At 37.7% G+C, this 12,567-nt stretch overlaps 1 long non-coding RNA gene across 1 annotated transcript; it reads left to right on the top strand.

Annotated features, from left to right (window-relative positions):
- The first annotated feature begins 676 nt into the window (after positions 1-676).
- LOC107561298 (uncharacterized) lies at positions 677-5,169 on the top strand. The gene is made up of 3 exons (XR_001605834.1): positions 677-748; positions 2,369-2,370; positions 5,159-5,169. It is a non-coding gene; the product is annotated as an uncharacterized lncRNA (long non-coding RNA).
- Positions 5,170-12,567: the final 7,398 nt, after the last annotated feature.

Here is a 12,567-nt window from a genome sequence, read left to right as displayed (position 1 = left end):
CTTATCATCAATCACAACTCCAAGATGCTTATTTCGCAAGTATAGAGAACAGCGATCGATGGACGGACGCTGAAGTGCAGGCACTTGTAGCAAATGTAGCACTGCCAGTTGTCGTTGGAGATTCTTAGTCCTCCTTTCCATTCTTTCAATCGCTTTACGTATACGTTGACTTTCCATGTCCATTATTGTGAAACCCGCGAGACACAACAAAACACAGCTCTGATCACAGCATCCTCCATCCTTCTGTTGTTAACGTAGTGTTTTGTTTCTGTTGTTGAAGACCGCGCACAAATGACGACGCTGTCGACCAGCTTACGTCACTTCTTAGTACACACTGTCAGTGCGAATGCAACCCTTTAAATAGTACTGGGAAATAGTTTGCGCTAAATCGTCCCAGTACTTTAGTACTGTACATTTAGTTCTGGAACTAAAGCGGTGCGAAAGGGCCTATAGACACTCACACCACACAGACTGTCACACATCACCCTGGACTACATTTCCCATGTTTCATTGCACTGATTTCGCACTCACCTTCAACCAATCACACACACTTTAAATACGAGGCCCTAACCACTGTTCAGGGCCGAGTATTGTTTAGCGCTTATCGCTTTCATAGTGATAGCTACATTACAGAGCCAGTTTTCTGCCCTAGTTTCTAGTTCATAGTTCATATTTCATATGGTCTGAGAAATTCAACTTATCATCAATCACAACTCCAAGATTTCTAGCTGTTTTTGAAGGAGTTATGGTTGATGGGCCTAACTGGATGGTGAAATTATGATAAAGTGATGGGTTAGTTGAAACCACAAGAAGTTCTGTCTTAGCCAGGTTGAGTTGAAGGCGATGGTCCGTCATCTAACAAGAAATGTCTTTTAGACATTCTGAGATGCGAACAGCACATCATCAGATCATCAGTATGGAATGAGAGGTAGAGGCTTATCGCTTTCATAGTGATAGCTACATTACAGAGCCAGTTTTCTGCCCTAGTTTCTAGTTCATAGTTCATATTTCATAGTCTTGTCTAGTCTTGTCTTGTGATTACCTGTTACCTGATTATCTGCCTGTCTTAGATTTCTCTCGTCTTGTCGTTTGGACTATGTTTGCACCTTGCCTGGATTATTGCATGTTTTGGATTACCCGTTTGCCTCACCCTCTGGATTACGTTTGCTGATCGAAGACCCACACTTGCCCTAAGAATAGTCTTTTGTCTTGTTGGTGTTGTACCAGTGTTGTTGTCTGACCCTTGCCTGTTTCATGACCACGCCTCTAAATAAAAGCCTTGCATATGGATCCGCACACCTCTCGTCCTTGTCGCCCCGTAACAAATATATTGTATTATATTTTAATCTATATGCTTATATATTAACAAGAAATGTCTTTTAGACATTCTGAGATGCGAACAGCACATCATCAGATCATCAGTATGGAATGAGAGGTAGAGTTGAGTGTCATCAGCATAGCAGTGATATGAAAGGCCATGTTTCTGAATGACAGAACCTAGTTATGCCATGTAGACAGAGACCTGTTTCATGACCACGCCTCTAAATAAAAGCCTTGCATATGGATCCGCACACCTCTCGTCCTTGTCGCCCCGTAACAAATATATTGTATTATATTTTAATCTATATGCTTATATATATGTCCAACTGCAATTCAGAATGTTGTTATTCGTAGTTATTCATAAGATTTTTTTTTTCTTATTTTTTTGTTGTTGTGACCTTTAAGGATTGACATTAAAACATACAATACCAATATATTGACAGCATCTAAAATCTAAATTCTTGAACATATAGTGGAGCAAAAAAGTATTTAGTCAGCCACCAATTGTGCAAGTTCTCCCACTTAAAAAGATGAGAGAGGCCTTTCGTAGTTATTCATAAGATTTTTTTTTCTTATTTTTTTGTTGTTGTGACCTTTAAGGATTGACATTAAAACATACAATACCAATATATTGACAGCATCTAAAATCTAAATTCTTGAACATATAGTGGAGCAAAAAAGTATTTAGTCAGCCACCAATTGTGCAAGTTCTCCCACTTAAAAAGATGAGAGAGGCCTGTAATTTTCATCATAGGTATACCTCAACTATGAGAGACAAAATGAGAAAAAAAATCCAGAAAATCACATTGTAGGATTTTTAAAGAATTAATTGGTAAATTCCTCGGTAAAATAAGTATTTGGTCACCTACAAACAAGCAAGATTTCTGGCTCTCACAGACCTGTAACTTCTTCTTGAAGAGGCTCCTCTGTCCTCCACTCGTTACCTGTATTAATGGAATCTGTTTGAACTCGTTGTCAGTATAAAAGACACCTGTCCACAACCTCAAACAGTCACACTCCAAACTCCACCATGGCCAAGACCAAAGAGCTGTCAAAGGACACCAGAAACAAAATTGTAGACCTGCACCAGGCTGGGAAGACTGAATCTGCAATAGGTAAGCAACTTGGTGTGAAGAAATCAACTGTGGGAACAATTATTAGAAAATGGAAGACATACAAACCCACTGATAATCTCCCTCGATCTGGGGCTCCACGCAAGATCTCACCCCGTGGGGTCAAAATGATCACAAGAACTGTGAGCAAAAAGCCCAGAACCACACGGGGGGACCTAGTGAATGACCTGCAGAGAGCTGGGACCAAAGTAACAAAGGCTACCATCAGTAACACACTGCGCCGCCAGGGACTCAAATCCTGCAGTGACAGACGTGTCCCCCTGCTTAAGCCAGTACATGTCCAGGCCCGTCTAAAGTTTGCTAGAGAGCATTTGGATGATCCAGAAAAGGATTGGGAGAATGTCATATGGTCAGATGAAACCAAAATAGAACTTTTTGGTAAAAACTCAACTTGTCGTGTTTGGAGGAGAAAGAATGCTGAGTTGCATCCAAAGAACACCATACCTACTGTGAAGCATGGGGGTGGAAACATCATGCTTTGGGGCTGTTTTTCTGCAAAGGGACCAGAACGACTGATCCGTGTAAACGAAAGAATGAATGGGGCCATGTATCATGAGATTTTGAGTGAAAACCTCCTTCCATCAGCAAGGGCACTGAAGATGAAACGTGGCTGGGTCTTTCAGCATGACAATGATCCCAAACACACCACCCGGGCAACGAAGGAGTGGCTTCGTAAGAAGCATTTCAAGGTCCTGGAGTGGCCTAGCCAGTCTCCAGATCTCAACCCCATAGAAAATCTTTGGAGGGAGTTGAAAATCCATGTTGCCCAGCGACAGCCCCAAAACATTACTGCTCTAGAGGAGATCTGCATGGAGGAATGGGCCAAAATACCAGCAACAGTGTGTGAAAACCTTGTGAAGACTTACAGAAAAAGTTTGACCTCTGTCATTGCCAACAAAGCGTATATAACAAAGTATTGAGATGAAATTTTGTAATTGACCAAATACTTATTTTCCACCATAATTCTTTAAAAATCCTACAATGTGATTTTCTGGAATTTATTTTCTCATTTTGTCTCTCATAGTTGAGGTATACCAATGATGAAAATTACAGGCCTCTCTCATCTTTTTAAGTGGGAGAACTTGCACAATTGGTGGCTGACTAAATACTTTTTTTCCCCACTGTAAACCCACAATCGCTGTGTCTACAATGCAGGCATGCACTGTCACGATCTAATGCACTTGTTAATGCCAGATCTTTAAAAACAAATACCAGAATGCAAAAATCCAAAATCTGACATTTTCCAGAACAGGATCCGGCTCAAATTAAGCACTGACTTCTGTGACTAAACAGCTCAAAAGTGATAACACATACACAACGTCTGATATTACACACAATTCTGGACTTTTATTGGCTATATATATATATATATATATCCTTCCATCAGCAAGGGCATTGAAGATGAAACGTGGCTGGGTCTTTCAGCATGACAATGATCCCAAACACACCGCCCGGGCAACGAAGGAGTGGCTTCGTAAGAAGCATTTCAAGGTCCTGGGGTGGCCTAGCCAGTCTCCAGATCTCACCCCATAGAAAATCTTTGGAGGGAGTTGAAAATCCGTGTTGCCCAGCGACAGCCCCAAAACATTACTGCTCTAGAAGAGATCTGCATGGAGGAATGGGCCAAAATACCAGCAACAGTGTGTGAAAACCTTGTGAAGACTTACAGAAAACATTTGACCTCTGTCATTGCCAACAAAGGGTATATAACAAAGTATTGAGATGAAATTTTGTTATTGACCAAATACTTATTTTCCACCATAATTTGCAAATAAATTCTTTAAAAATCCTACAATGTGATTTTCTGGATTTTTTTCTCATTTTGTCTCTCATAGTTGAGGTATACCTATGATGAAAATTACAGGCCTCTCTCATCTTTTTAAGTGGGAGAACTTGCACAATTGGTGGCTGACTAAATACTTTTTTCCCCCACTGTATGTGTTTATGAACTCTCTTAAGTCAAAGTTTAATATTCAGTCAAAATACCACAGCAGGACACTTATCTAAAATTATAAATATGATTTATAAATATGTAAAATCCAAATGGGACTAATAAAATTGAATTAATGTGCACTCTTTATATGGATGAATAACTCTTTAAATATTTCAATAAATCATTAACGCTTCACACATTTAACTTGTGCTGAACATGACATGTTAAACATAATTTATCGAATTTATAAAAAAATTAAAAATTAAACAGTTCAATATTGCATTAATCCATAAACTTTTGTACGTCTGTACAGTTGTTTGTACATTAAAGAGTTTGTTTTAGATGCTCATTTATATTGTACATTCTATATTAATGTATGAACGTTTATGTGCTGTACCACACTTATGTAGGAGTGCTTATGAATACTAATGATATTACATTGTAATTGAATGTAGAAGTAAAAGGAATTGATTATAGAAAGTGGAAATCTGATTTTCTGGAACTGCCATTGGCTGGGGCAGGATTTAATGAAGCATACAACATGTGCCATCTCAGCTGTGCGATTACTGCAAATTCTCAGTTAACCAGGCTGACCTTACATTAGAATTAATAGCTAAAATATTGGAATTTGTGCTTTCTTGGATTCTTGTGTGTCACATCCTCCAACTAAGTTATCTACTGAGTCGATTTAGATGAAAACACAAGTCGTGTTTTTCCCCCGGGGGAAGTCGTGGCCTTAAATACGTGGATACATTTTCTGTCATTAACGGAGCATCAACTATATAGAGCTAAAAATAGCATTTCCTCATTAAATACTGACAATGGCTCACATGATTTTAACATTTTTTTACATATTCTTTTGGGATTTTTTTTAAATTAAAATACTTAAATTGGATTTTATTTGGGTGACAGGGTCGATGGGGTAAAAAATAAATCAATAACATTTAAAAAAATTAATAAAAATAAAACGATATCATTGTTATGTAGTTTTAAATTATATGCTGTTTAATTTGTAATGATCATGTTATTTTAGTTTTACATATACATCTGCTTACATACACGGTCGTTTGTTTCTGCTTATTCTTCACTTGTATTTTGATCTGAAGATTCAGCACTCTTTCAGTAATAGTGCCTCCAACCATATAACAGTGAAACCACAGAAAGCTGGAAAATTCTGTCAATGGTGGGGAAAGAGTTAATAAACTCAGTTTAAGGATAAACTGTACATTTTTAAATGACTGTAATTTCTAGAAGATGTCAGAAAAACATAATTCAAAGTTTGAGATGGATAGTGCAACAAAAAAAAAGTGTTACAACATTCACATGTTCTACTCCAGACACACTAACAAGGCACACCAGGAAACCATCAAAGCTAGGTGGAGAACAAAGAAAATACATCACAATAAAAAGAAGAAAGATCCTAAAACCCTGCTGCATCTCACATAAGCTAATACAGTTATTTTAGCTGAGTGGAAAATCCAGTAAACACAGGCCATGTTCACTCAAAACCAGTCAAATTATTTCAAAGATATGTATTATGCAATACGAATGGGTAATGCACCTGAGCAATTTATACATCCCATACAGCACACGTATGTCTGCAAGATGTCTGTTAAAGATCACTTCATCTGTTAAGCATCTGCTGTGTACAAACATCTGAACTCCTTGATAGCACACATACATCTCAGAGATTCAGTGCATTCAGAAAGTATTCAGACTCCCTTCACTTTTTTCAATTCGTAACGGAGACAAACATGATAATTAATAAACAATTAGATAACATTGTGGCAACACAAATTCCCAGATCACAGGGCACACAATTTTGCAGGTCTGACAGAAATCATTAATATAAAACCACCACCAGCACCCAACCATGAAAATCATCCATGTGTCTTATCAAAAACAACAAAACATATAATACTTAATAATGTATTTATACATGAACCATTTAGTGGTAATTACAACTTTATTTAAAGAGGCATAATAATATGAGGTTCACTTCATGGGGGCAGTCATGTTAGGACCACATGACCTCCTGAATACTCACTTTTTCTTGGAATGCCATCTGTTACTAGACTCTTTACCATAGGTATAATTTAGTGTTGACTAACTGCTGATAATGCATTTCTACAATAGAGTCCAACAGTATGCATCCAATTGGTTACCAGAAGTATGTTTTTCCCATTAAAGCCAAACCAAACTAAGCAGTTACTAGGTGAACCACAACATTACAAACTTTAAAAAAAATTGGACAAAAAGTAAAAAAAAATATTTTTGTGTACCTAATAGCTTTAATGAGGGAAACAGCTATAATCCCAGTAAGCATTGCAAAGGACATCAATTATGTAACGATGAAAAAGTACAAAACTATTTATTTAAAGATATTGATTTTATATATAGAAACAATTTTTACGCTTATTTCAAAATATGCAGTTTTAGAAGTGTGGATATGCACACTTTAACGTCTAATATTGGCCACAACCCAGTGCGCTTTGGAGGAAGATTCAGTTCGGAACTAAAAATACAAGTAAAAAGAACTACAAACATAGCTGATGTTTGTGTATTGATTAAGCAGGGACACCCTGGAAGGAGTTATTAAGTTATTATTCATCATTCTAACCCATAGGTTGAAATCCCGGTTGAACCCCCCCCCCCCCCATCTGTGGGCTGTTCCCCCCTAAAATGATGATTAAAAACCATGCTGTGTATTTTAAATAACAATGTTGTTGTAACGGAGCGTCAGGGACCAGAGACGTGCAGATCCATATGCAAGCTTTATTCAAAGACATGGTCACAAAAAAGGCAAGGGTCAAACAATGGGAAACAGGTATATCGTGGGCAAGATACAAGAGTAGTCCAGAAAACAGGCGAGGGTCAATCAACAGCGAGCGTAATCCAACAGGGCTAGGCAAAGAGCTAATCGAGGTTCACAGCAATAGTCCAGGCAGGGGCAAACAGAGTCAGAACATCGAGACAAAAGAGTAATCTGAAAAACACAGGCAAGAATCTGAACACAGGAAAACAGGCAAATCGAGACTATGACTAGACTATGAAAACTAGAACTGGCTCCGTAAAGTAGCTATCGCTAGGAGAGTGATAAATGCTATACAATACTGATCTGAGTGGGTGTAATATAGTGTGCATGTGTGTGTGTGTGTGTGTGTATGATTTACTGCAGGTGAGTCCCATCAGTGTAACATGGGAAATGTAGTCCAGGGTGACGTGTTACAGTCTGTGTGGTGTGAAAGTCAATATAATGTAAGGGCAACCTCTGGTGGCAATCAGACGGAAGGCCATGGACCGGATTCGTGACAGTTTTATGCTTTAAATAATTGTGTAAGTAGTAAAACAACACAAATGGGGCAAAAAGGCGTTTTAAGTTTAGAAACATTTTGAGTCTCCCCCTCCCTTGCCTCACAGTGCTTTGGTCCAAATGTCTGCTTTCCTCTTTTACATCACCTGCACACACACAAGTCCGGTGAGAGAGAAGTCGATAGTTGTGGAACTCCAGTAAGTAAGGCTGTTATTGGGGTCGCTTCAACCCGCGGACATTAAAAACAACCCGTGGCAACAGTGATAAAGTAGCCCAATTCCATGGGAAAACCACGGACTTGGCAACACTGTGATGGTAATGTCTACAACGGACACGAGCGCTATCACGGCACGACCACAACAGCTTGAAGTTGTCTAATTTGGCACAGTCTCCCTGCTACACTAATAGTAGTAAGGCTTTCCTCTGTGTATACATATCCTTACAAGTACAAGTTTAGCTGGATTATTTGTGTCCCCTTTAAAAATTGCTCTTTGAGAAATTTTAAGTTTATTGCTCCCCCCCCGTAATACGTTTGGCATTAAAGACCAATGACCGGAAGCACAATGTGCGGTTACACTTTATTTCGATAGTCCACTTTAGACATTCTACTAACTATAAGTAACTTTGTAACTACATGTCAACTAATTCTCATTAATTTGCAACTACATGTCTACTAACTCTCAGAGTAGACTTAGGGTAGGTTTAGGTTTAGTAGAATAAGTTGACAAAGAATGTCAACTAATTCTCATTAATTTGCAACTACATGTCTACTAACTCTCAGAGTAGACTTAGGGTAGGTTTAGTAGAATAAGTTGACAAAGAAAGTATTAGAAGATATTAAGCAGATAGTCTACTAATACTCTACTAACTACTAGTTGACATGTAGTTACAAAGTTACTTACTGTTAATAGAATGTCTAAAGTGGACTATCGAAATAAAGTGTTATCCAATGTGCTACCTGTTTTCTCCCCAATACGTTAAGAAGAATTGTTTGAGTAGTGTAAATGTAATGAAATCAAATGCTGAGTGTGTATGAGGTGTTAACTATGGCAGGATGATATACATATATATGCATAGTTGTATTTTACGTCCCAAAGCTTTCTTCTACTCAAATCGTTTTTCTGCACCGAAAGTGTATATACTTTTAGGGCATAGTATAAGTAGGCAAACTGGGACGCAGCATAACTCTATTACATTGTTTGCAGTGCATGATGGGAATGGGTGGGTGCTACATGGATCATTAATGGAAGTTTACTTTACTTTTGGAACCCAGCTGTTGCACTCTATGACACTGGTAGTGAAAACTCTTGCTTTTTGTGGGATAAAAATCTGTATTAAGAAGATCTGTATTAACAAACATCTTTAAAAATATATTAAAATGTTTGGGCCTCATATTGGACAGATAAAAAGTTTATAAGTTTATTAAGGTAAAAGTCATAGTTATTAGTTAGTTAATGGTGAGAATTGGTCCACAAACTAAAGTGTGACCCATAATTTATTATTATTATAAACCATTAAACTGTACTTCCCTGTCAACTGATAAATGACCTTTGTCATATTTTAGTTTTTTTGTTGTTGTTCTTATTACCTTGCCTTACCTAATGTTCTGTTTTTCCTGCACTCTTGGTAAAATACTCCATACAAAAGTGCCCAAGTGTTTGTTGCACTAAATTCACTCCTTTGTAATGAGGATAAACTATAAATGAAGAATACAGCAAGGCTTTGTGAGATTCTTTCACTCTGATCACTCTAACCTAAATACTTGTTTTTAGGACATAACAAATTTGGGCCAGTGCATTGCCTGCAGCACAGGTCTTTCTTGCCTTACTCCATCAAAAGCAGAACGTCCATGACTTGTGCTCTTAAGTGTCCTTTAGAAGATAAGCACATTCCAGCAGTCCAAAGAAAAGCAGAAGGTTATCAGTCTCAAAGACAAAAGCTTTATTTAAGTAAGGTCGGAGGAACAAGGCTGTTCCCAATGGTTTCCTTCAAAATTTAATTAGCACAAATTTGACGTTATTTTAGCCTTTGGGTTAGATTAATTCTACTCTATGAATTTTTCTTTTGTCTGCATTCAGCCAGGAGATTAATGTGTATTAGCTCCTTGCTGAATACCCGCTGTTTACCTCGGAGCTCCAGCATACCTTAATCATTTTCTTTTGAAAGGAAGAGAAAAGCCAGTAAAAACGATGTGCCTAAAAAGGCACATAATGGCGGTGCACCACTAATGATAATGCAGGACTGTCCTCAAGCTCAAGATAAAGGCACAGATTTGTGTATTTGTGTTGAGCTAAAACAGATTATTTCAAAAGCATGACCTACTGCCAGATTATCTCAACATCTTAGTAAATGTACACATCTCCACTTACATCAGGGGCACTCAAAAGTACAGCCCACAGCCCACGTTTGTATGTGTCACTCACAAAATAATGACATGGACAGGTACAAGGACAAATATTAGATGTCAAAAGTTAATTTAAAATTGGTATCTAAGGTGACATTTTCCAACTAAAATGAGTTTGACACCCCCGGTGTAACTTTTAGATAATAATACAAAACAGCTTCAATTAAATTAATCCAAGCTCATTCAAAAACATAATCTTGCCTTCAAGAGATTATGAACAAGATAACCTTCATTCAGGTGGAGGATTAGAATAATGTTCTGATTTTCTGTTTTGTTCTGTACTTGTACAGACTGAACCCAGATGATCTACTGATTGCCAAGCTCCAGAATAGTGACGTTGCTGGTCAATGCAGGTTTTTTTTTTGGGCTGTTTATTTCACCAGTGGTCATTGTGTAACAGTGATTATCAAACCAGGCCCTTAACTCATTGTGAACAAGAAAATGTAATTTCTTCAACACATTGGCACGTGCATCATTATGTCAAATCGCATGATCTTAAAAGGTCCCATATTGTCAAAACTGAAATTTCCTGGCTTTTTTCATGATAACTGAGGTCTAGGTGCTATGCAACTACCATATAAGTTTGAAAACAGTCAGTCCACAGTAAAATGCACACAGCCTGCATAAAGTAGCTGTGATATTTCACGAACCGTTGTGACTTCTGTAAAAAGTTGACGTCAGAACTATACAGTCACCGCCTTCAGTCACCACCCGAGCACCGCCCCCCGTCCCACTCTCCTTTTGCCAAACCCCCAGACAAGATTGCGGAAACATGTCGAAAAGGTTAACTTTAAAAACGAAACCAGATCGGCCGACCTCTAACGTTACACTCTCACTCAAAGGATGGACGATCTGACAGGATTGTTACTATGAGGTGGATCACATCTAACGTGTATAGTAAAGACAAACTCACTGTGTCTATCTAGTCATGATGAAGATATATTTCAATTTCAGCAGGCAACTATTTTTACAGCTACATTATTGTTCCAGCCACAATTAATCACAATAATGTATATACAATTACAAATGATTATATATAAATCGTCAGTTTGTTGTTTTACACGCATGCACACAGACATTATTTCATACACGACAGTCATGAGATGCAAGAAACATAGACATATAGCAAGAAATCTGTAGACAAAAGACAATACTTTATTTAACCTTTTCTGATAATTAGTGTGCGCTGCAAACGCGAGCATTTTTGTCGATCGTTTCTGTCCAGTCTGCTCGTTTTATTGCATTTAACCACAGCTGTCATCGGTTTTTTGTCTGGCAGTGGCAGCAGATATTCGATCAAATTTCTAATTTGAGGCTATATTACGTCGATTCTGGCACCCAACGTCACAACAAGATGATATTTTAAGCTCCTTATGTAACCGAATCTGGCTGGTTTGAATGGGCCGCCTCCAGTTTCCCCTTTGTTTTGCTGCCTCCAGCTAGCACTGTGACGTCGGCTGACCCTAGTTACCTGTGGTTGGCCTGGCCGTGCGTCACTCAGAAACAACAGGCCATTCAGAAGAGAGGCTCATGAATATTAATTAGACAGGCCAAAATCGACCTGTTCTCAGCAGAGCTCCTGAGAAATGAGCTGTAAAAATATATTGAGATGGTTTTTGGTACTTATACCGCAAATATATATTCTTAAGGACATCAAAACCTACAATAAAACTCCAGAGAGGTGTAATATATGGGAACTTTAAGAACCAATGAGGTTTGATGTTATTGACACATTGCCATATCTGAGTTGGGTTTTGTATACATATGTTAAAAAGGATTTGATTTAAAAGTGAATTAAATAACTTAAATTTAAGTTAGGGTGCTTATTTTATCAGGTAAAGGGATAAACATTTTTTATTGCTTTGACATATGTAAAAACTTGATCAGACTGAAAACCGAAACTGGAAAGCTTTGTGCATGTGCAATGATGTAATGAAGAACAATGCACGGAACAAGCTAATTGTTGTTCAATATAATAATGATTGTTGTGTTAATCTAAAATTATATTATAAATTCTATTAAAAATAAACCCTTTCATTGGCGTTCGTGTTCAGATTCATCAATCTGAGTTATTTCATTCCAACTGATGAATCTGAACATGCATTCGTTTTAGCATCACTTTTAAAAGCGCTTAAGAACGAATTTTGTGATAAAACTGACATCATTTGAAAGTTGAGACTTTGTTTCTTGACGTAACAAAGCACAAAGCTCTTTGCAATTATTGGAAGGCATGCTAAAAATTATATTTGTTGAAGGGAAAAACCGCAGACCTGGCAAGCTGGGGTCAAATCTCCACAATGGTAACATCAAATGAAACAATAAAACATAAACATCTAAACCTCTGTAATTCTCAATAACAAACCTGTGTTAAAGGCATTATTTTTAAGTGAGATTACGTTAATTTGACAGCTCTTAATTCTATACAAGACATTTTTCTCAGAAATTGCAGTCTTCTGGACCCTTT

This window comes from Sinocyclocheilus grahami, unplaced genomic scaffold (genome assembly GCF_001515645.1).
Source record: "Sinocyclocheilus grahami isolate Dianchi unplaced genomic scaffold, SAMN03320097.WGS_v1.1 scaffold765.1, whole genome shotgun sequence".
NCBI lineage: Eukaryota > Metazoa > Chordata > Actinopteri > Cypriniformes > Cyprinidae > Sinocyclocheilus > Sinocyclocheilus grahami.
Note: the sequence above shows the minus strand (reverse complement) of the source record. Positions and strands in the feature narration are given on the sequence as shown.